This window comes from Columba livia, chromosome 1 (assembly GCF_036013475.1).
Source record: "Columba livia isolate bColLiv1 breed racing homer chromosome 1, bColLiv1.pat.W.v2, whole genome shotgun sequence".
NCBI classification, from domain to species: domain Eukaryota; kingdom Metazoa; phylum Chordata; class Aves; order Columbiformes; family Columbidae; genus Columba; species Columba livia.
In genome coordinates this window covers 201190694-201212991 of record NC_088602.1, presented here as the reverse complement: position 1 = coordinate 201212991, position 22298 = coordinate 201190694, and the positions used below count along the sequence as shown (strand labels likewise).

Sequence of the window (22298 nt, the reverse complement as noted above, 5' to 3'; positions counted from 1 at the left end):
AAACAAAACTCTTGATTCACCAAGAAGCTAAAATAAATCTTGGCTTGACCTCAAAAGGTGCTTTGTTTTTCTCATCTTCAGAACTTTCATGAAAAAAGAATCCTTTATTCACACAGCTGTAGCAAGGCAGAGGGGGAGAAGTGGGTAGCTGATGAGAGGAAACATGCCGAAGTCTTTCTCAAGAGATGCTGCAGCTGATGTACTTCAAGGTCTATTATGCTGTAGCTGTTTCCTTTGTCCTTCCTCATAAAACAAAAGAATATGTTCCTTTCACTTCTTTTTGTTCCCCCTGCACATGACCCAACTGATGCTAAATGTGAGCAAGTGATAACAGACCCCTGTAAACCAAGTGCTAGATGTCTTGGGCCATCCCTGACAGAAGCCTTCATGTGTGTTTAGATACAACTTTAAGTAAGTAGATACTCATGTTTGTAGGAAGTTCTTAATTCAACAGGCTGAAATAAAATGAAGAAATACCATATAATGATTAAAACAGCTGGGCATTCCTTGTTCCTTCAGCAATGAAGATACAAACAGTACCCCTGGAACAACAGTACCTTTGTTCAAGTGCTAGTTGGACTCACTCAGAGAAGCTTTCTTGATTTGAGGAAAACTATTTTCAAATAGAGATCAGGTCCAAAATATTACTCTATCCAGACACAAAGATTTAACCTGCCATTTTCCTATCCATGACTTCACTTGCTTTCTATTTTTGGTGTTAGGTCTCTCAGTAAAATTTAAATCAGCATAAAGAGTGGTTTCACACCTGGGATGAGATGTCTAGAAATAGAAGGTTTAACATTCAAGTGATCTGCTGCAGGCTTCTTCCCCATTCTCTGGGGAGTTGAAACACCTCCTTCAGCTTCCAGTCCTTGAGGCAGACACAGTATTGTACTTTTTTCCATCCCTTTTCTACCTCACCTACTTGTGTTTGAAAGTTGTTTGCAGCAGCCACTATAACAGAAAGTTTCACATCAGCTATTCCAGAGGGTTCCTCAACTGCTTTTAAAAACTGTAACAGCAAATGCCTTCTTCAGGCCCAATCTGGGGTATAAGCTCCTGCTGAATGTCTGTGTTTGAGTGTTTAAATAAAAGTAAGCCTTCAAATCCTTGACAGTTTGCCCACAGCTGACAGAATATGTAGAAAGGGTTAAAATCATTTTCTATATTCAGGTTATAAAAAGATATTCAATGCAATTGTGTCAGAATCTCATTGAAATAGGGGAGTGTCTTAAATGTCAAAAAGTATTTAAATGCTAATGAATGTCTGATTCACCCCTAAATGAACAAGATAATTTAGGAAATAAAAATGACCTCCCTCCTCCATGCCCTATTGATTATGTGCCTATAACACCTCAGTGAATAGGATGTCACCCACTTCTTCAGTTGGGCTTTTTGCTCATTAGGAATATTTGGCAGTAGCTTTCAACTGTCAACTCATGTTTCAAATATACAAGAGCTGTGATGGCTGAAGGGCAAGCTTCTTATCTGTTCAGGTAATGAAAACAGCTATAACTGCCGTTGTTATGTTAGATTCTGGAAAAACTTCGGCATTATCTGAGTTATATGACAAACACTTCTTTTATAAAAGCTCTCAACACCTCTCTAAACTAGTTAATGAAGTAGCAAAAAACAAATCTGAAAAATTGTGACAACAACACAGAAGTTAAAATATGCTGTTCTTGATTTAAAATATCCATTTAAAAATATTTACATTACTACTTATCTTAGGAACTTTCATGTTTAGAAGTACCCTGGCTATCATATCTGAGTAGAGGGTCTTCTCCTCTCCACTCCCTGTCTGGGAGAACAGGCAGACTGGAGAACTCTCCTGGAGGTTTTCACAGATGAAAAGATTAATCCAGAACTTGTTCCAAAAGCAGGATTGCAATCAACTCTACAAATACCAAAACTTCAAGCCTCCAAAACCCCAGGTGTTCATGTAAATTACTTTATTTTGAATTTTGGAAGAGACATTTTTCAATGATGAATTCTCTCAAGACTGTTCTAGTGTGTGCATGTCTTTCCAATCCATGCTTACCTGGCTTCCTGGCTACACTACATGTGAGTTGCTTTGGAGGGATGAACACAAGGCCATAGAGCCCTCCAGCACTTTGCTTTTATTGATGAAGATGGAAGACCTGAGATTCAGCTCCACGCTGGAGCTTTACCATCTTGCAGGATCTCAGACTTGTGTTTCTGTGGGGTAGAACATACAGTACCTGTAGCTTTTTCTCGGGTATTGTTGTGAAATCCTTCTCCTTTGGCCCTAGCTGTGTGGGGATTGCTGTCAGTGATCTCCGTGACACAGGCACTGATGGTTCCCAATTCTCTTGCAGAGACACACGTCGTCTGGGCTTCTTTAGCAGTTCCGAAGTTGATTTCTTTTATCTCACACAAAACCCAACATTTCCCACTCTTGCAAGTAGACAAGCTGAAAATGATAAAATCAGAAAGGCTAAACATGCCAATTCTGAGCACTTAAAGATTTGGATAGCCATTTCCACAAGTGTAGTCATGTTATACACAGAAGTTTACTGAATCATACACAGAAGTTTACTGAATCATACATAGAAGTTTACTGAATCATACTCCTACTTAGCTATAATGGCAAGGTAAATGCACAAACCCCGGGATCGCAGGCTATGCCTAAAAGAATGGGTGCCCACAATATTCCTAGAACTAAAAGCACTAAAGGTAATATATTTTTTCATTTGAAGTTTAAAAAGAAATTACTTCCCCCCCCCCCCCCCCTAAAAATATGATGCTGGTTATTGCCCCATTTTTAGAGGTACTGAAGGTTTTGATTCATATAAAATATATGCTCTAGGTAGATCTGAATTGAAAAGAAATCAGTTAATATATAATTCTCCAAAATTACTGCTTCAGGTAGGCCCAATATAGATAGATATCTACACTGAACTTATGAACATCTGCAGCCTTGATATGCAAATTTCAATTTCTGTTTTTTTAAACATTTTCTTTTCAACATATGCAAAATTCGACATACAGAAATACAGTTCCATTTCCAAGCATAATTTTATACTTTGAAATAAAAGTAAAGCTGAAATTGTAATATTCTATTGTTGGGGTTTGGAATGTTTCAATTAGAGTCTTTTTAATAAAGAAAATATTTTTATTTCAATTGGGTGAAATCAAATACATCCCAATGTTTTCCAGCTCAGCTGGTGGATCAAAACTAGATGATCTAAACCACTGTGTGATTAAATATGGGCTTTGACTGATAGACTCTTTCTTCTCTAAACTTCCTTCATAGACAAAAGAGAGGCAGGTGTTTCAGTTGCTCAACTAATCCTTGCAGCTCTGATTCCTCTCTGTTCTGAGGGTACAGTTTTTAACATTGAGATGTTAATATATATGTTCTGATGTAGCCTGCAGTCTGGTATACAAGAGACACCTTGTTTCATGCTAGGTCAGTGAAGGAGAGAGACTCACTGACAATACTGCAGGTCTGATGACTGCTGCAGAGCAATTCAGAATTCCCAGGTAACATCCTAAGGAGACAAGCTTATCAATATAAGTCAAATTATTCAGAAACATGTAACCAAACAAAACAATATGTCCTCATTTTTTCCACAGGAAAGTCAGAAAAGAAGCAGTTTTCTATGGAGTTCATCTCTGATGTGTTGTTCTGCTAAAGGACAGGATTTATGGGATTATGAAAACAAACATTGAAAGTTTTCCTGTGTATCATCAAAGTGAATTAACAAATTAAAAGCTTCCTTTTCTCTAGAGCTGAAATCTTCACTTTTGGCACTCCATCCTGCAAAGTGGAGCGAATGCAGAACTTCAGCATACAGTAGTACATCATGTACGAGAATTATAGAAGCACATATTGGTGAGGAGTGAAGTTACTTTTCAGCATTAAGTATATACAGATCTGCCTTGATGTTTTCTTCTTGCCATAGCTTCTGCAATCTATCTATTTGAATATCCTCTGAAATTATATGACAATTACTTTTAACAGTCAGAACTGTGAAAGCAAAGGTTTAGAAATGAATTAAGTTTGACAGGTTATATTTTTTTACTCTTCTCATTTCTTCTGTAGATTTATACTATTTTAAAATTAATCCTTTGAAACAAAACCCTTTTTTTCCTCTTCCCTTTGCATAACAAGCCTGTATTTCTGAATGATAAAAAATAAAAATAAATTTGCTTTAATTCTGAAAAACAAACATCTGAATCTCAGCAATAATTAATACATGGAAGTGCATATACCGCGAAAGATCATTATCATCAAACAAAGTGAGTGAACATACGGTGGCAGGACAAATCAACACAGAAGTAGTATAAATAACAACACCAAGTCATTAGGTAAATAGGGAGGAAAGGAAGATAACATTGCATGAAATAACTGGTGACAGAAGAGCATTTGAGAAGAGAATTTATGTTTAATGATGTTTCTCTTTTCTGTGGTGCAACTGAGGGTAACATATGATGCTGGTGATGTGGACATAATTTGGGTGCATTCTTCTAATTAAGTAAAATGGCCTTCAAAGCAATGGTGTTAAATTCTGCACGTTAGATTCAGACTAGAGTTGTGGCCCTGCTCATGGAGTTCAAAACTGTCCAAAGCATGGAGAAGGTTAATGTGTTGTCCTCCCCATCCCCCTACTACCACCACTCCAAGCAAATGGCCCACAGGACTGCAGGGAAAGAGGCAGCTTGTTAAACCATCTCTGTACTCGCTCAGGTCATCTAAGACCATCAAGTCACAACAGCATGCTGCAGACTGATATTATAATTGACAGAGGTGCCCTAACACAAGTGCATTGCTTCAGGACTCTGGACGCATTGAATCTGGGGGAATTCAGGAGCTGGGCAATGCATTGCTCAAGTATAGGATGACATTACAGTGGAAGGATCCTGAAGCATTAAAATATATCAAATACTGTGGACAGTCACCCTCTAGAATTTTAATTTGGCACTCGGTCAACTATGACTGCCAGCTCTGAGGGGGAGGAGGGGAAAGGATTGGTGTTAGTAGAAAGGGTGCTGCTTAGAATTGTTTCTTTGGAGACAGAAATAGTATGAAGCTGATGGAAGTAGCTCCAGGGAGAAATAACATTCCCTAGTGAGATCTATCAGAAATAGCCTGTACAGTACTTTCACCATGTCACAGAGTAAATGGTGACAGTGCACAGAGGGTATTTCTATGCAGAAAATTACTGAGAAGCAGCAGGAGCAGGAGACATGTTACAAGATCAACATGACAAAGTGAGCAATTAGGCTTTCATCAAACAGAGGACAGAATTTTTCTGCACCCTGTCATCAGCTCTCAAGGCTAAGGGTGATGCATATAACCCTACACAGGCTGATCACAACAGGCCATGCAGGGTTGGGACCTATTGAGTTGCTTCCTTCAGTGCAGGTGATGGAATCTGTTCCAAAGGCTCTAAGGCATAAAACAAAATATAGTATGCATTAAAATTACATTATTAAGGCTACAAAGGTTATAGAGCCAAGCATTCAAAAGCTACCTCTGCAACCTTGATTCAGTCCCCATTGTGTGGTTTCTCCATCTTCCCATGCTATACCATAGATATGCCTCTTACTGAATTTTGTTCATGTCATCGGTACAGTGACACATGAGCTTGTAGACACCGTTACATAAGCAGTATGTAAGATCTCATATAGGAACTATCTGTTCACTATTTATTTTACTTTCATGGTTTAATATGTAGTCTCAGGATATATTTACTTGACAATATGTGAACTGGTCAGATTCAATCCCTGGCTTTTTGACTCATAGTAATGTAACATCACTTTAGAAGTCTCAATGAGGCACCCACATTAGGAGGATGTGCTCTCTCTGAGTGTGGAGAGATTAACTCTTGCTATATGGAGACAGAAGTAGTGACTTGCCATTGCCTCTGAACCCGAGGAGTCTCTTCTGTAAAGAGATAAATAAACAGTTAGGGAAACAAATTGCCTAAACTACAATTAAAATAATCTGAAATCCACTGAGAAGTTAAGTCCCTCTACTAATAAGACACAACTAAAATGAACACAAGTATCTTCCCTTCCCTGTCAACCTCTATTTTTTCCACAACTGGCACCAATATATAAGTTGCCATGTATTTGCTGCTATCAGGAGACTCCACCAAAACCCAGTAAACAAGTTAGAAATTACCCTAGTGATAACTTAATTGCATCCTCTGCAAAGGGCACTGTCATCAGGTCAGGTTTTCTCAAGTCACGGCATTAACAAATTTCTATTGTTAAACCTTTCCTGATGCAATCAGTGTTTGAACAGGAAACCTGTTAGCAAAAGCTACAGAAACTGATGAAAATAGCAACAAAAATTCACTAAATCTGTGTTGTCCCAACATTTGACTCAGTTCCTGACTGGGAGTTGCATTTCTCTGGGCTTTATGTCTGGGATTTTGTACCAGTTTCATTTCTCTGACATTCTTTGGTCAAATCTCTTATCTGCAAAAATTTCTTGAGGTTGAACTGTGGACACTGCTGAACTCTTACGTCAGGCCACATTTTGTGTTTGGGAATAACTTTAGTCGCTCTGGTAACCAAAACAGCCGTAAGTTATGTTCAGTCCATGAATCCACATAAATGTTGACTGAGAATAACCTACAGGCAGAAATATTTCATCACAACAATTTTGTAACAAAACAAAAACCAAAACCCCAGCAAAACCCAAAAGTCAAGACAGGGGATGTGTTAATGGTTATTTATCAAAGCCTATTTGTCAGCAGATTTTCCTGACTTTCTACTTAAACCACCTCTTCTTCTGATTTGCACCAGTGCGATATCATGGAGCTGGAAGAGAGAGCTTAGAAGCTCAGACCTTAAGACTTTAGCCTTTTTTCAGAAGAGCTTTTGAATTCCTCCAGTGTAACTAAAGGCTCCAGGAATTAGGCACCTATTTTTTAGGACCATGAAAGCAGATAATTAACATTATTAACCTCAAGAAGTTCAACAAAGCCAAATACAAGGTCTTGAACCAGGGTCAGGGCAATCTCCAATAGCAATATAGACTGGGGAATGAGTGAATTGACAGCAGGCCTACGAAGGACTTGTGGCTACTAATGGTAGAAAAATTGGACATGAACCAGCAATGTGCACTTATAACCCAGAAAGCCAACTGTATCTGGGGCTGCATCACAAGGAGCATGGCCAGCAGGTTGACAGAGGTGATTCTGCCCCTCTGCTCTGCTCTGGTGAGACCCCACCTGCAGTGCTGGTCCAGCTCTGGGGTCCTCAGCACAAGACAGACATGGACCTGTTGGAGAGGGACCAGAGGAGGCCACCAAAATGATCAGAGGGCTTAAACAGCTCTGCTGTGAGGAAAGGTGGAGAGAGTGGGGATTGTTCAACCTGGAGAAGAGAAGGCTCTGGGGAGACCTTATTGTGACCTTTCGATATTTAAAGGGCGCTTATAAGAAAGATGAGGACAAACTTTTTAGCAGGACCTGTAGTGGTGGTTTTAAACTAAAAGAGGGTAGATTTAGTTTGGACACAAGGAAGGAATTTCTACAATGTGGGTGATGAGGCACTGGAACAGGCTGCCCAGAGAAGTTGCAGATGTCCCATCTCTGTAAGTGTTAAAGGTCAGGTTGGACAGGGCTTTGTGCAATATGACCTGGTGAAAGATGTCCCTGCCGATGGCAGTGGAATTAAAACTAGATGATCTTTAAATTATTAAAATTAAATTATCTTATTAACAATAAATAAATTATTTAGCCTATAAAAATTTTACCTCTGTAAATGCAGCTTTCTGTGGTGTTCTTAATGAGTTTTTCCTTATAGCTATCAACCTTTGTCTATTCTACCATACTTGGAAACATCTGTTACATATTCCAGTTTTTATTATGATTCATTATTTATGGGTTAGCACCTATCAGCACTATGTGATGACCATTAGGGTGGATGTTTCAAAACACAAAAAATGCAAACCAGCCCGGTTTACAAAAAAATAATCTATTTCAGCTAAATAGAAGAAATAGGCAACAGTTCCAACACATTTTAATGACACAAATAGCATTTTACAATTATAGATTTTTCACAGTGGTCCTGTGATATAATTTGGTGTGATATTTGTTATCACAATATTGCATAATCCTGTGATTGCTAGGCACCCAAATAAAACTACAAGTACATTAAAGAATAAAATTTCAAACAAAATAGTTTTTTCTATTGTAAAGTTAACATATAACAGCATATAAAATGAGCTCCAAGACTGATGAATATTGTGTGGGATTTCAACTACATAAAATGCTTTTGTTTGTAAGACAAATACATGTCCATGATTATTTCTTTCTCAATTTTACCCATGTTATTATTTTTTTTTCCCTTGGGTAAGTGACTCAAGCTATCAAAAAAATATCATTTCAACACAAAAACAAATAAAAGAAATAAAGTAGAAAAAAAGAGAGCAATGAGCAAAAGTGAAGTTTTAGGCACCCACCTGCCTTTGTGGCACTGAAGATGTGTAAATTACACATTCTATTTCAATCCTTCTTGGTCTGCTTTCTTCCTCTGGTCTTGAGTTTGGCAAAAAACACATTTATCCTTCCTAACTTTCTCTTTGGTCCTGCAAAACAAGCAAATGAGCAGAAAAGCCACGTGCTGGACGATGGGACATGCAAGGCAGGAGCAGATGTGAGCTGGAGCACCACGCAGCTCTCGGGGGCCTCTCCCATCCACCCCATGATGGGCTTCCCCACCACCTCCAGCCCTGTCAGCACTTGCTGCAAGACCACCGCTTGGAGGAGACTGGGGGGAGACCTCATCATGGCCTACAGCTTTCTCACAAGGGAAGGAGGAGGGGGAGGTGTGGATCTCTTCTCTCCAGCGACCAATGACAGAACCTGAGGGACTGACAGGAAGATGTGCCAGGGGAGGTTTAGGTTGGACATTAGGAAAAGGTTCTTCCCCCAGAGGGTGCTGGACACTGGAACAGGCTCCCCAGGGAGGTATCACGGCCCCAAGCCTGACAGTGTTCAAGAAGAGACTGGACAACACCCTCAGACACATGGTGTGAACTGTGGGATTGTCATATGCAAGGACAGGAGCTGGACTCATTGATCCTTGTGGGTCCCTTCCAGCTCAGGACATTCTATGATTCTACGTAAACCCATTTTTTTTTACAGGTACCCTGCCCTGAAGATTATAATAAAAAAAGTTATATCCTGAAAAATAACAAACCTCTTATAAAGGCTAAAACCTGCAGCAACAGGTTTTTGAAATTATGATAGTAATTTTAAGTCCTTCTGAATTTTTATTTTTTTTGTCTGCTTATTTTTTACCTACTTTGACTTTAGGATCTTGAGTTTATTGGGTTTGTTCTCCTGCTTATGGAAGGCTAGAGGTAGCCTAATTTCTAATCCTGTCATATAACATCATGAAAGATCATTTCAGGGAAAGAGCTGACTGATTTGGGAGATTCACTGACTATCAGAGAAATAATTAGATGAAGTCAAATAGAAAAATGGGCAAGTTATGCAGTCAAATTAAGATTTTTTATTTTTTCCATTTAAATAAAAACATTTTAGTTAACTTTGTAGTTACATAAGTCTTGTGTTAAATCATTGGAGTTTTATTTCAGCTCTTGTAAAAATAGAGCATGGAGTATTGAAATCAAATGTTACACCTATTCTGAATTCTAGTCTTTCAATTTTTTTTTCAGCAAAACTTCCAAAACATTTCACAAATTCAATCCAATTGTGATAAATGCTTCAGTGTTACATTTGCATTTTCCATCAGTGTTAATATTTTACATGTAAAATCAAACCGCTGCTTAGTTGGCTTTAACTTACAGCTCTATTTATGTGGAACATTTTGAAGGACTGGGATTTCCTACTTACCTGGAACAAAACCAGGTATGAAAACTCTTTCTGAAGGAAAATGTCCAATTCTCATTGCACTCCTGAGAGGAGACCTTGGTGTGACAGGAGCTGAGTTATGAACAATTTATATCTCATGATGTGTTCAGAGTAAGCATGCAAATCCTCACTATCTAATCCTTCTGAAGCAAAGATTTCTGGTCATCCTCATCTGGGCTTGCATAAATTTGCATATTAGTTTTAAAATGAGATAGAAATTGTATTGGATATTACTGCATTTAACATTCTGACTTTAGTCTGAAAGAATGTCAGTTTATAGCTGAATCTTGGCAACCTTTGCTTTCATAGCCCAGGAGCTGACTTAGCATTTAAGTGCATCAAACAACTCTCTTGCCCCAAAATAGTACTAATGGTAATTTATCTATTTGAAAGTCAAATTGTTTAAATAGTTTGCTAGAAGACATTGGGATAGAAGGGCTAAACAGCTAATGTTGGAGAACAATTTAGCATGTCAAGAATCAGTAAAGAAAAAATAAAAAATAAATGAAGTAAGCAACCATCTTTCCTTGGCTTTTCTCCACTCCTGAAAACTCTGTTTGAGAAGGTGGTGGACAAAAGCTTTATTTGTCTGTTTTTAAGTGAGCATCAGAAAATATTGAGAGCAATGAGGATTTCGCAGCTATGTGCTTGATCTAAGGGGGGTAAAGGACTTAGAGTTTGTACTGGCTGCATATGGGCTGACATACTGAAATGTAAAATCGACAGGTCTCAGAGCATTTTTGATAGGCGATTAAATGGAATGGGGAAACACTGATACATTTAGATAATAAGGATAACAAAGAAAAAGAAATTAAAACAATTTATGCTTGTATTAATCCAAGAAGTAATATGCAGACTGCCTGCCTGTTCCAGTCCTATGTTGGTAAATGTTAATGCTGTTACATGACAATCACAGAGAATCCTGCAACTGAGTTGCTTTTTACAGCATTGAGCAAGAAATTATATTTCATCTGTTTTGGTGCAAAGCTTTTCTAGAAAGGAAGGAAGGAAGGAAGGAAGGATCAGGAAATCTAAGAAAATAATACAGAAAAAAAGGAGAAAGACATACAAGGAAGCAGAACAAAATAGTAAGAGGGTGAAGCAGCACAGTGAAAAAGAGCATAGACACAAAAACTGCAGGGTAGGCAGGTAACAGCAAATGTGAACTCTGTTAAAAGAGAAATTATGCTTAATTTCTACTGTCTGGAGGGGTTTAGCAAAGTAATCTATTAATGAAGGATAGTGTCATTCATGTTAAGGGAAATATGTACTCACTGTGGAAATAAAAATGAAGTGAGAAACTGGTCTGGACAAAGGGGCAATTGCAGCGCTGCTTCTGTTTCATGAGCTGGAAACACTCCTGCTCTTTTTGCCCTCATAGACTCTCACTCCTCTGATGGTCTTGATTTTCCTTTTCACATCTCTCTATCTATGATTAATTTGTGCCCATTTATACTTGTACCAGCATTAAAATGTGTCTTCTCTCTTTTCTGTCTGCTTTTACATTTTCAGAGGGTGGTCATATTCCTCAACTGTCCTAACCAGCTTGTAAGAGCAAAGTACATTTAATCCCATAACCCTTCTTAGCCCTCACTCCAGTTTGAATTTATTTGCTTAGCCAGAAGTGTATTCTACAGTCACGATGGGGTCTCACAGGCTTTATCTGCATGGGAATGTGAGAAACAGGGTTCAAACTCCCAGTTTTCCACTCAGCCCTAATTCAAGTACTTTATAAAACCAATACCAAGGAGTAAAACCAGATTACAACATCGTATTTGGTTATTTTGCATCTACATAATATTAATGGATTATAGTAATCCTGTAACCTGGTAATATGTCCAGCATTTTTTTTGTATTGGCCCATAAAGTCGTGATTTTCTTCTTACTCTGTTACTGCCATCATCATTCGTCTTTCTCATCCTATATTAATGAAAATATTAGAGGAAATAAGTCTCTAAACTAATACTTAAGGTAATTGTTTAACCAACAATTTACCTCAACATTTCACTTTTTCTCTTTTAAGTCTGTTCTTTAACCATTTTAAAATTCTTGTACTAATCTCTGACTTCTCTATTTAACTAATAATTTTCCTTGTGGAATTGTATCAGGTGCTTTGTAAAAGTCCAAGCAGATTAGATGCATTTTATTTCCCTTGTCCAGAAAATCAAAGGAAAATATCAGCTTAATCCAGCATGATCAAGTAAGTCTTTGGTTAACCCATGTTGCATTTTATCACCTTTTTTTTCTGTGTCTTTAATTACCTTCAAAATATTTTCTGAAGCATTTTATAAAATGGAAGTCAGAAACATGGAAGAAAGGGATGTTTTTTGGTTTAAAGTTTATGTCATAGCTGTGACATATGTCATTTTTTTTTTTCTTAACCTCATTGTATAATGCCTCTGCTTCTCTCGTTTATGAAAGTAGTGAAACTTCTGGTTCTTGTTTCAATTTAAGTTTGATTTTTGGCAATTCTTATTTTATTCTAAACCTTTCTGACCTCAGAAGCACGGCATTTTCTGAGTATGCTTTGCCAGCTCCTAGCGTCCTCATTTCACACAGCAAAATCGGCAAGAAATTCATTCCATACCTCCAGTTGGCAGGATGCTCCAAGCCATAGGATGACCTGGTCTTGACTATTTGTGTCTTCATTCACTCAGCTAGGTACAAACAGAAGAAAATTCTAGTGCTTGGAAAGGTGGCCCATAGAGAATTTAACATACATAAGGCTGCAATCATATTTCTAGATCTGTTTTCATCTCTACAGTGGAATTTCACAGAGTACTTAAATGCTTCATTTCTGATACCCAGGACATTCCATGCATGGGGTAGTTGAAAGATATGTAAAGACCAGTTGAATATTTGGAGTGAAAGCCAAGGACAGCAACTCCCTATCTTAGAAGCATCAGGGAAAGATGTTACTGTCTTGCCCTACAAATTCTTCAGCTCGTTTCCCCTCCCCAAACTTCTTCAAAAGTCCAATTTCTTCTCATCGGCCCCATTTCCCAAACTTGATCTCTCTTGAATTATCCCACTCTTCTTGTCATATCAAAACTACACTGCTATTTTCTGTTTATTTTTACTTCAAACTCTCATAAGCTCCTTCATCTGCTAAGAAGCCACTTTGCTTCCACACCAAAATTTAATGTTGCTTATATGGCTGAAAAGCCTGAGGCTGGACCAAGGTGTGCTTGGATTTTTAGTGCAAAACTATATAAATAAAACAACAGATGAAAAAAATAAAAAAAAGTATGTGTAATAAGAACAAATATTCTTCACATCATTAAATGTTCCATTGAAAAATCAGTCAAGTACTATGATAAGGAACAAAAAATACTAGTTTGTATAAAAAGTAACATACTTGACCTCTCTCCTGCACACAGGCAGCTGCACTTGTGAAATGACAACACATCCCATTGTTAAAAACAGGGCAATAGTGCTCCCCTTAAAGTAAAATCTTTATACCCACGGTTTTCAGACGGAAGGTTCAATGTAGGAAAAAATGAACTGGTATTGTGTTTTCAATATGTTGACTATTTTGCTAACAATGATTCACTGCTGCTGGTTGCACATGCCAACATGAGCCAGTTGTCAGTCCACAAAGTTAGAGTAATGTGCCTTACCCACCTTCTAGTATTCTACTCCTTCTAGCTGATTCTTATGCATGAGCTGAAATGATCGATAACAAAGGGATATAAATCTGTAAAACTGCTGTAACGGAAGTAGCCTTCAATCAAATAAACTTAAAATCATGTTGCTTTCTCTTTGATGCACAAACTCGCTACGTCTCCTTTAACAACAGAGTTATTAAAAAAGTGCTTTCATTTTCTTTTCCTGTTAAGCATCTTTCATCAAATGAAATAATATTAGAAAACTAGATGAAACATGAAATAGATAGATTAGATTATATTATAGTAACACAGGGTAGTACAATAATGGGCTTGAATTTTTCACCATTTCCATTACAGCCTGGGTATTAGGGGTCACAGTTGAGCCACTGTAGATTGTGTTGGAATTAAACTATAATTCAAAAATTTCTAGGTTACCAAGAGTTTTGCAAAGAAATTTTTAAAGTACTAGGGGAAGAAAATTGGTTTTTTGTTTGTTTGTTTTCTTATGGTACATTATTCTTCCATTCCTTTTAGTTGCTTTGAAAGAAATATTTTTAAAAGATACAGAATGTTCTTTGTGAAAACGTCTACATTTCTGGTATTTTGTGGGTATTTTGTTTGAAACATTGGACATTTTTTCCAGTTTGAGAAAAAAATAGCTACAAAGCAGATGCACTAGCTATTTCAAAATACTCCCTCCCGCTACACCAACAGAAAACCGTGCTGTTGATTGCCACTGCTTAATATTGCCTCCCACACATTTAGAAAGCCATGATTTCTAGAGTGAAATATCCAGGACAGTTCACTTAAATAAGGTTTGGCATCCAGATTACTAGCCTGGCTGTAATCAGCCTTTGAGTTATAGAGCTTGTAAATCACATATCAAAACAAGGGAACACATCAATTAATGTTCTACTGGAAACAAATCAAGGACAAGCCTACAGTGTGACATTCTGCCAGTTTTATTTTGAATAGACGTGGGGGAAAAGCTGCAATGTTTGGTCACAGCCTTTATTTACCCAATCTGTCTTATATACTATTACATAATGCTATCACAATATTAATATGTAAATTGCTGCTCAAATAAAAGCCATGCTTTCCCCATTGATTTCCAGCAGAGCTTTTGTTACAAAGAAAAATACTTAGCACTTATATTCCTTTTTCATCTTCAAAACTCTTTTAGTACTTTTTAATTAATCCTTTTCATTTTCCTGACCCTGCATTAGGTTTTCTGCCTCCTTTACCCATGTACTCTCAAGGTTATATCCTCCTCTCGACACTTTCCCAAGACTTTTCATGTTTTCCGAAATGATCTCCCTCTCATCTCTTTTTACACGTAGAAAACAGACCTCGGGAGACTGGCCAGAAGAAAAGGCTAGACAAGGGCCAAAGAAGTTCCCAAGGTCAAAAAGAAACAAAGGAACTCTGTTCCCAGGGAATAATGTACAGTGGGCCCACCTAGTGCTGCTACAACTTTTCTTTAGCAGGTGCTTCAAACTAGTCTCAGGCAATCACTGGTGAGGGGGCGAGGTGACTCTTCTGTAGGACATCATGAAAGATGTGCATCCAGCATAGCATCGCCAGCAGGGCAGGAAGGGGATTGTCCCGCTCTGCTCTGCACTGGTGCGGCCTCACCTGCAGCACTGGGTGCAGGTCTGGGTGCCACAGGATAAAAAAGATATGAAGCTACTGGAGGGTTTCCAGAAGAGGCTACAAAGTTGGTGAAGGGTCTGGAGGGGAAGCCGTATGAAGAGCAGCTAAACTCACTTGGTTTCTTCAGCCTGGAGGAGACTGTCGTGTACTGATAAGGATAATGACTGAAACATTGTGGCAAAACTAGTTCTTCCAGCCACAGGAGAAGATACCTTCACTATAGGGTGAATTGTGATTTATCACAGTATCACAGTATGTTTGGGATTGGAAGGGACCTCAAAAGATCATCTAGTCCAATCCCCCTGCTGGAGCAGGAACGCCTAGGTGAGGTCGCACAGGAACAGGTCCAGGCGGGTTTTGAATGTCTCCAGAGAAGGAGACTCCACAACCCCCCTGGGCAGCCTGTTCCAGGCTCTGTCACTCTCACTGAGAAGAAGTTTTTTCTCAAATTTAAGTGGAACCTCTTGTGTTCCAGCTTGATCGCATTACTCCTTGTCCTATCATTGTTTGCCACCGAGAAGAGACTGGCTCCATCCTTGTGGCACTCACCCTTTATATATTTATAAACATTAATAAGGTCACTCCTCAGTCTCCTCTTCTCCAAACTAAAGAGACCCAGCTCCCTCAGCCTTTCTTCATAAGGGAGGTGCTCCACTCCCTTAATCATCTTTGTTGCCCTGCGGAGAGAAATCCCATCAGAGTTCCAGACCCGAGCGGACGGAGGAAGAAATGCAGCCGACTCAATATGAGTGATAAAGCATACTTCAACTTTATTGCCCGAGATAGCGTGCATTTATACCAAATACCATAATTATGCATACTTGTCTCTATCTAATAGGCTAAGCACTAAAAGGTTACATTTACTTACTCCACCTACTTGGGTTTAGCTAGCTATGCGCATCCCGCATTCTTCTGACTCTTATCTCTTCAAAAATATCCTGACCCTGCCTTAGTTAGTACTTTTCCGTTCCCCCCTTTCCCACGGCCTAATAGACAAGCTAACTAAGGCCTACTTATGTCAACTAAAATGGGCTCTGCTCATACAGTTGCTTGGTGGACTCATGTCTGTGCTCCTTGAGCCAATCCCCGACATTGCCCCATGCTGGACCCTCTCCAGCAGTTCCCTGTCCTTCTGGAACTCAGGGGCCCAGAACTGGACACAATATTCTAGATGGGGTCTCACCAGGGCAGAGTAGAGCCACAGACAAGGCCGGTTGGCAAACACAGGATGTGGAGGATGTGCTAGAGGGCACATAGCTCTACCTTCTGATACGCCCAGCATGGCACAAAGGGAAAAGCTGAGACCCTTCAACATGGCTCCAGACTTGTCAATCTTTCACACTCACCCCTTCGCCCCAGTCTATTCTCTCTTTCAAAATAACACCTCCACAAAAGACCAGAAGTTATGCAAGCAGGTAATCTGGAGGTCTACAAAGGCCCACCTTGTGCAGGCATCATCCTGAGGCCCACTCTGCCCACCAGTCTCACCGCATGAACTGAACAAGACACCAGAGGATGCCATGCATCGCTGGACCTGAGACTGTGAACTCCGTCACACATAAAGCCGAGCCATAAAGATGGTGAAATCTTTCTCTCTCTTTTCTTTCTCTCCCATACTTCTACTTTTTGCTTTCTATTTTATAAGTAACATAGTAACATAAGATTTACAACCCTGCATATGCCGCAAACTTTTTGTGTTTACCAATCGAATCTACAATAATATAAATCCTTTTGTCACCGAATCATACACCAAGCTGCAAAATAAGAGCCTTTTGTTTGCAGACCTTAAGTACTGTATGTACTGTTTTCCAACCAAAGGGGACCCACAAACCTGAGTCACTTATCCCCCCAACTCATGCCTGAGAGTGGGACGTGACAGAGACTAAGAGGACACCTCATCACAGTGACAGCTTTATCACAAGGGGAGGAGGAGGGGCAGGTGTGGATTTCTTCTCTCTGGCCACCAATGAAGAACCCAAGGGAATGGCAGGAAGATGTGCCAGGGGAGGTTCAGGTTGGACATTAGGAAAAGGTTCTTCCCCCAGAGGGTGCTGGAGAACTGGAACAGGCTCCCCAGGAAGGTGTCACAGCCCCAGGCCTGACAGTGTTCAAGAAGAGACTGGACAATGTCCTCAGACACATGGTGTGAACTGTGGGGTTGTCATATGCAGGGACAGGAGTTGGATTCAGTGATCCCATGTGGTTCAGCTGACCTCTGGGGTAGAGCACGTGGGCCTCCAGTCCACAGTGCCAGATGAGAAATTAACAGTAGCCTCTTCTGAAGAGGAACTTTTTCCCTTCAAAGAGGGGTCCTGCTTCAAAGTGTTGCCTGGGAGGCAGAATATGCTTAGGTCCTGGAGGAATTTCCCAGTTTGCTGGAATAATGTTGGTCTGTGTTATAAAAGGAAAACTCTCAGTCCAGATTTATTCTCTTAACCATTAAGAGCCTTTTATATTTTTTTTCCTCCAGATTCTAATTTTGTGTGTTTAATTATTTTATTTTGCCCTGCATTATTATTACTTAGCATGTGCTTTAGGTAGATGGTTTGATGACAATTTTAAATACTGGACTATTAATATATACAAGCAATTGAGGTGCTATGTACCTTTCTGAAGATTACTCACAAACTGGGCATCACTTCTGACCTACTTAAAGTCTGAAACCAGGATTTCAGCAATGCAGGGGACAAAGGCTGTATTTCACTCCCAGAGCACAGATGGGCACATGTGGGACTTGACAATGGGCTTCTCTTGGTAATAAAAAGGGGAAAATTCTTGCAGTACTGCTAGAGTCAGTCATCTGCATTTCAAAATGGTGGAAAGGCTTTCTGTACTCTAGGGAGGGAGAACTGGGCATTAAAGACACATTTTCTATTGCAGCTATTTGTGGAAATTCAGCTCAGAATGTTATGATTTTAATATGACAGTTGAAGAGTTATAATACAATAAATGATCACCACATTTACCTACAGAGTGCCATTACTTAGTGAAAAGGGTTTATTTTTTAAGAAAATATAAATTTTGTCAATAACCATATTTTCTGTCTCTTCTTTCAGTTTTAATTATCTTTAAGGACCATTGGTTATAAATGTAAAGAAATACTTGAAAAATCCTTTGAAAAGGAAATATTTCTCTTATTTCAACATACCATCTTGAAATATCAAAACAATTCTCACCTTTTTTTTCCCCCAGTAGTTTCAAGTTGCAATAATTTGCAGTTTCAATAATTGCTTTTTATTTTCCCTTGATTCTCTGATATGAGAATAAATATTAAACTATGCATATCTGCCTTCACAAGGACGCTCGATCTAGATGTTTCAGAACACTTCTTACCCAACAGCAAAAGCAGTTGAAAGACTGATTTTACAGATGATTCAAAGATACGGTTATTTGGTGTGTTAGCTGATACACTTTGCTCTTGTTCTTGTAAATGTGCTTTGCAGCGGATGTAAAAAGCTGTATTTCAGTTTGAGGTGACACAGTCATGTGGTTAATTTTTAATTCATATAAATGATATTGAATTCATGCTAAATTTTCTTTCTTTCAAGTAATAAAAATCTATGATTTCAAAAATTTATTTCTAAACCAGCACTGCTGGTAACATGATTATATCTAGGAAATCTGTGATGTTGGAGGCAGATATAGCTCCACATTTACTTGTACTGCAGGTACTCTGACTTCACTGGACTTTACAGATTGTACCAAAAAGTTCAAACTAGGATTAAACTTAAAAGGATCAAGTGAGAGTATATCGTTAATTTAAGTAATTGATGTTTAGTAGCTTGGTATCTTCTGAAAACATCCATATTTCTCTGTGTCATTTCTTTTTGTCTATCTTGCACTGCTTAGGGTTTGGAGATTTTATACATATATGTGTATATATATATATATGTTTTGTCAGATTGTCTTTGTCCTCCTTTTAGAAAAACAGCACAAAAAAAAACCCAAAAAAACAAAAAACCCAAAACAACCTACCAAAAAAAAAAAAGAAAAACCCACAAAACCAAACAAAAACAACTACTCAACTTACTTCCCTTCACACCTTCTTTAAATTACCAGAGTTACTATGGAAACAGCTATTAAACTGGGAGTGACAGTAATTAATAACATCTGCAAGTGCAATATGAAGTCTACGACATAATTAATATCAGCATTTGGAGTGGATAGTTCAGAGCTGCCCTTTTGGCTTTGCATGGAACTGCAAACTGTACAGAGCTGACGACAACAAGGGGGCTTAACATTATTGTACTGATATACTACAGCTTGTGAAATAGTTTGGACAATAAAAGGAGTATGAAAGCAGAGGAATAAATGACATAATTATTACATTGTTTAATGGAGCATGATTCTGGAAGGAATAGGACCTGTATAGGTATAGGACCTTATGGGCACATTCAAAAATTTTACTTTACGCTTTCAGACAACATAAAAATACTCACTACTAAAATGATAGCAGAAGCTTGAAATGTAAATTTTAAGTCCATTCCTTCATTTTAATTAGAGACTGGTGCTGATTAGATGTGCAAGTTTACCTATAGTTTGTTTTATCTTTTGACTCTTCACTTTAAAAGCTGAATCAGAATTTTTTAAGAACTGCCAATTAAAGATTTTTAATAAATCATGAAAGACCTGAGAGAATGTATTGCCCTTAGGCTTTATAGGAGATGGAATATTATAAATATTTATTTATTTTATTATTTCTTAAAGATACTTGGCATAATGTCTACCATCTATCCCCCTAGCTTCTCTCATTAGAAACTATGGGTGCACACAAGATTCAAATTAACCTTAAATCATTTTTGCAGTTTGTGTAAAATGTGTAGCAGACGCCGTATAATCAGATTGAGGTATATTGTGTTATACAGGAGAGAGTCCTGCCTTTACCCCGAGCCCAAGTAGTGAGCTTTGTGCTCCTAAACCAGAAGCTGTGTGGCCTCTCTTATTTGAGCAAATAACCTCTGTTTTGGGGCAAAGTGAATTAGGTGGGGCCCGATCCTGGATAACAACGCCCAGCATGGGCACAGCAAAGATACAGAATCATAGGATCATAGAATGTCCTGAGTTGGAAGGACCCACAAGGATCAACCAGTCCAGCTCCTGTCCCTGCATATGACAACCCCACGGTTCACACCATGTGTCTGAGGGTGTTGTTCAGTCTCTTCTTGAACACTGTCAGGCCTGGGGCTGTGACACCTTCCTGGGGAGCCTGTTCCAGTGCTCCAGCACCCTCTGGGGGAAGAACCTTTTCCTAATGTCCAACTTAAACCTCCCCTGGCACATCTTCCTGCCATTCTCTTGGGTTCTGTCACTGGTTACCAGAGAGAACAGTTCAGCGCCCATTCCTCCTCCTCCCCTTGTGAGGGAGCTGTAGGCACCATGAGGTCTCCCCTCAGTCTCCTCTTGTCCAGGCTGAACAAACCAAGTGACTTCAGCTGTTCCTCTAACGGCTTCCTCTCCAAACCCTTCACCAACTTTGTAGCTCCATTCTGGACACTCTCCAGTAGCTTTATATCCTTTTTATACTGTGTCACTCTACATTGTCCTTCCACAACACGCTCAAAGACTTGATCAACATGTGTCTTTTGCACCATTAAGATTCTTCATTTGCCATCTTTTAAAACTAAAATAAGCAGAAATGTGCACATCAGTATGTGTAGACCAAACCTCTGTCAATGTTTCTCCTCTTTTTCTTCTTTGTTACCCTTCCCATTTACCTGCATCTTTTCAGCACTGAGTTTTCCTTCCCCTTAATTTCTCATCTTCCTACTCATTTTACTTTCCTCCTTGCTTTCCTGTTTTCTTTTTTCACTTTACTTTGCCCCATTCCTTTTCCTTTCCTTTTTAAAATTTTAGCTTCCTTTTATGATATATAATTTTACGGGTTTGTATTCATTTCCACATGCATACCTTTTCTTCTGAATTTATTCTTTCCTGTTCTTAACTCTTACTTTTCCTTTGTTATCTTTCATTCCTGTTCTTTCATTTTCCATCTTTTCCCTGCTCCATGTTCCTTCTGGGTTATTTTTGTGTTCACTAGTGGTTTGTAAGACAGATAAAATAGGAGACTGATATCACCTCAACCACCTGTTTACAGACTGAATGTATCATTCTGTGGAGGTCCTGGTCTATGTCCATTGACTACAAATGGAGCCCAGATCACCAGGATTTCCTAGCTGTTAAACTTAAAAGCATTGGGAGGTGAGTGACCTAACACCTTATGCAAAGATCACTCTATAAAAGGGTCTTGGAGACAATTATCTGAAAAAATACCATATCTGGTTCATGTGCAATACCTCAGCCAAAGACATCAATGCTTACACACTCTTGGGCTGTCATTCTCAGCTGGCAGCACAAGTCACTTAAACAATAGTCATGTTAAAAACATACTACTTGCTGTTGTTATTGGATAAGACAAAAGAAACTTTTTGGTTGGTTGGTTGGTTGTTTCCTTGTAGATTGTGTGTATCTCAACAAATGCTGAATGGGAACAGTAACAATTATGTTCCCAAAGGGAGGGAGTCAGATACTACATTCCTAATAAGCTTTAGCTCACCCTGTTGAACTTCCAAAGCAGCATCAGTGGCTGGATGGCATGAGTGTAGCCGTTCTTTTGCAGGAATATTGCTAATTAAAATCTCAGCAATAACTTGTGAATGCAGCTTTCATAACCAACTGCTTAATTAGGTTTGAAGGGTCAAGCAGGTATGAGATATTGAGGTGGCTTCACTCCATTTGGCTGGACATGGTTTACTATGAATATTCTGATTGCCACCTCAGAGAACAGTTGTCCTGAATGATGTATTAATACCCTTTACTAGTCCTATAAAGTTACAAGATACCAGATTTCAGGAGAGTAGCACACTTACATTTAGTAAACTTCTACTGGTGTAAGGTTGACTCTCACAGGGTGAAAATTTTGGGAGAAATTGTCTGATTTAGGAGGTGAAAGAAGAAATGCATATGTATTTTTGGTTCAAGAAAGAACTAGATCTGATTAAAGTCAATGGAAGGGATGGAATAAACTAAGTTAAAATAGATTAGGGGCTGGGTGGAAAATAGACAATGTTGTACAAAAATATTGTGTTGCTTAATCCATCCCTATATAAAACACACATATTATTTGTATAAGACTGTTCTTGGAAGTTATATTTCTTTACAAGCTCAGAACATACCA

General features: G+C 38.7%; 1 long non-coding RNA gene across 1 annotated transcript; it reads right to left on the bottom strand.

Moving 5' to 3' along the window:
• Nucleotides 1-4152: 4152 nt before the first annotated feature.
• On the bottom strand, nucleotides 4153-9389 carry LOC110365977 (uncharacterized). The gene is made up of 2 exons (XR_002425943.2): nucleotides 8447-9389; nucleotides 4153-5914 (listed from the first exon to the last, which is right to left on the bottom strand). It is a non-coding gene; the product is annotated as an uncharacterized LOC110365977 (long non-coding RNA).
• Nucleotides 9390-22298: the final 12909 nt, after the last annotated feature.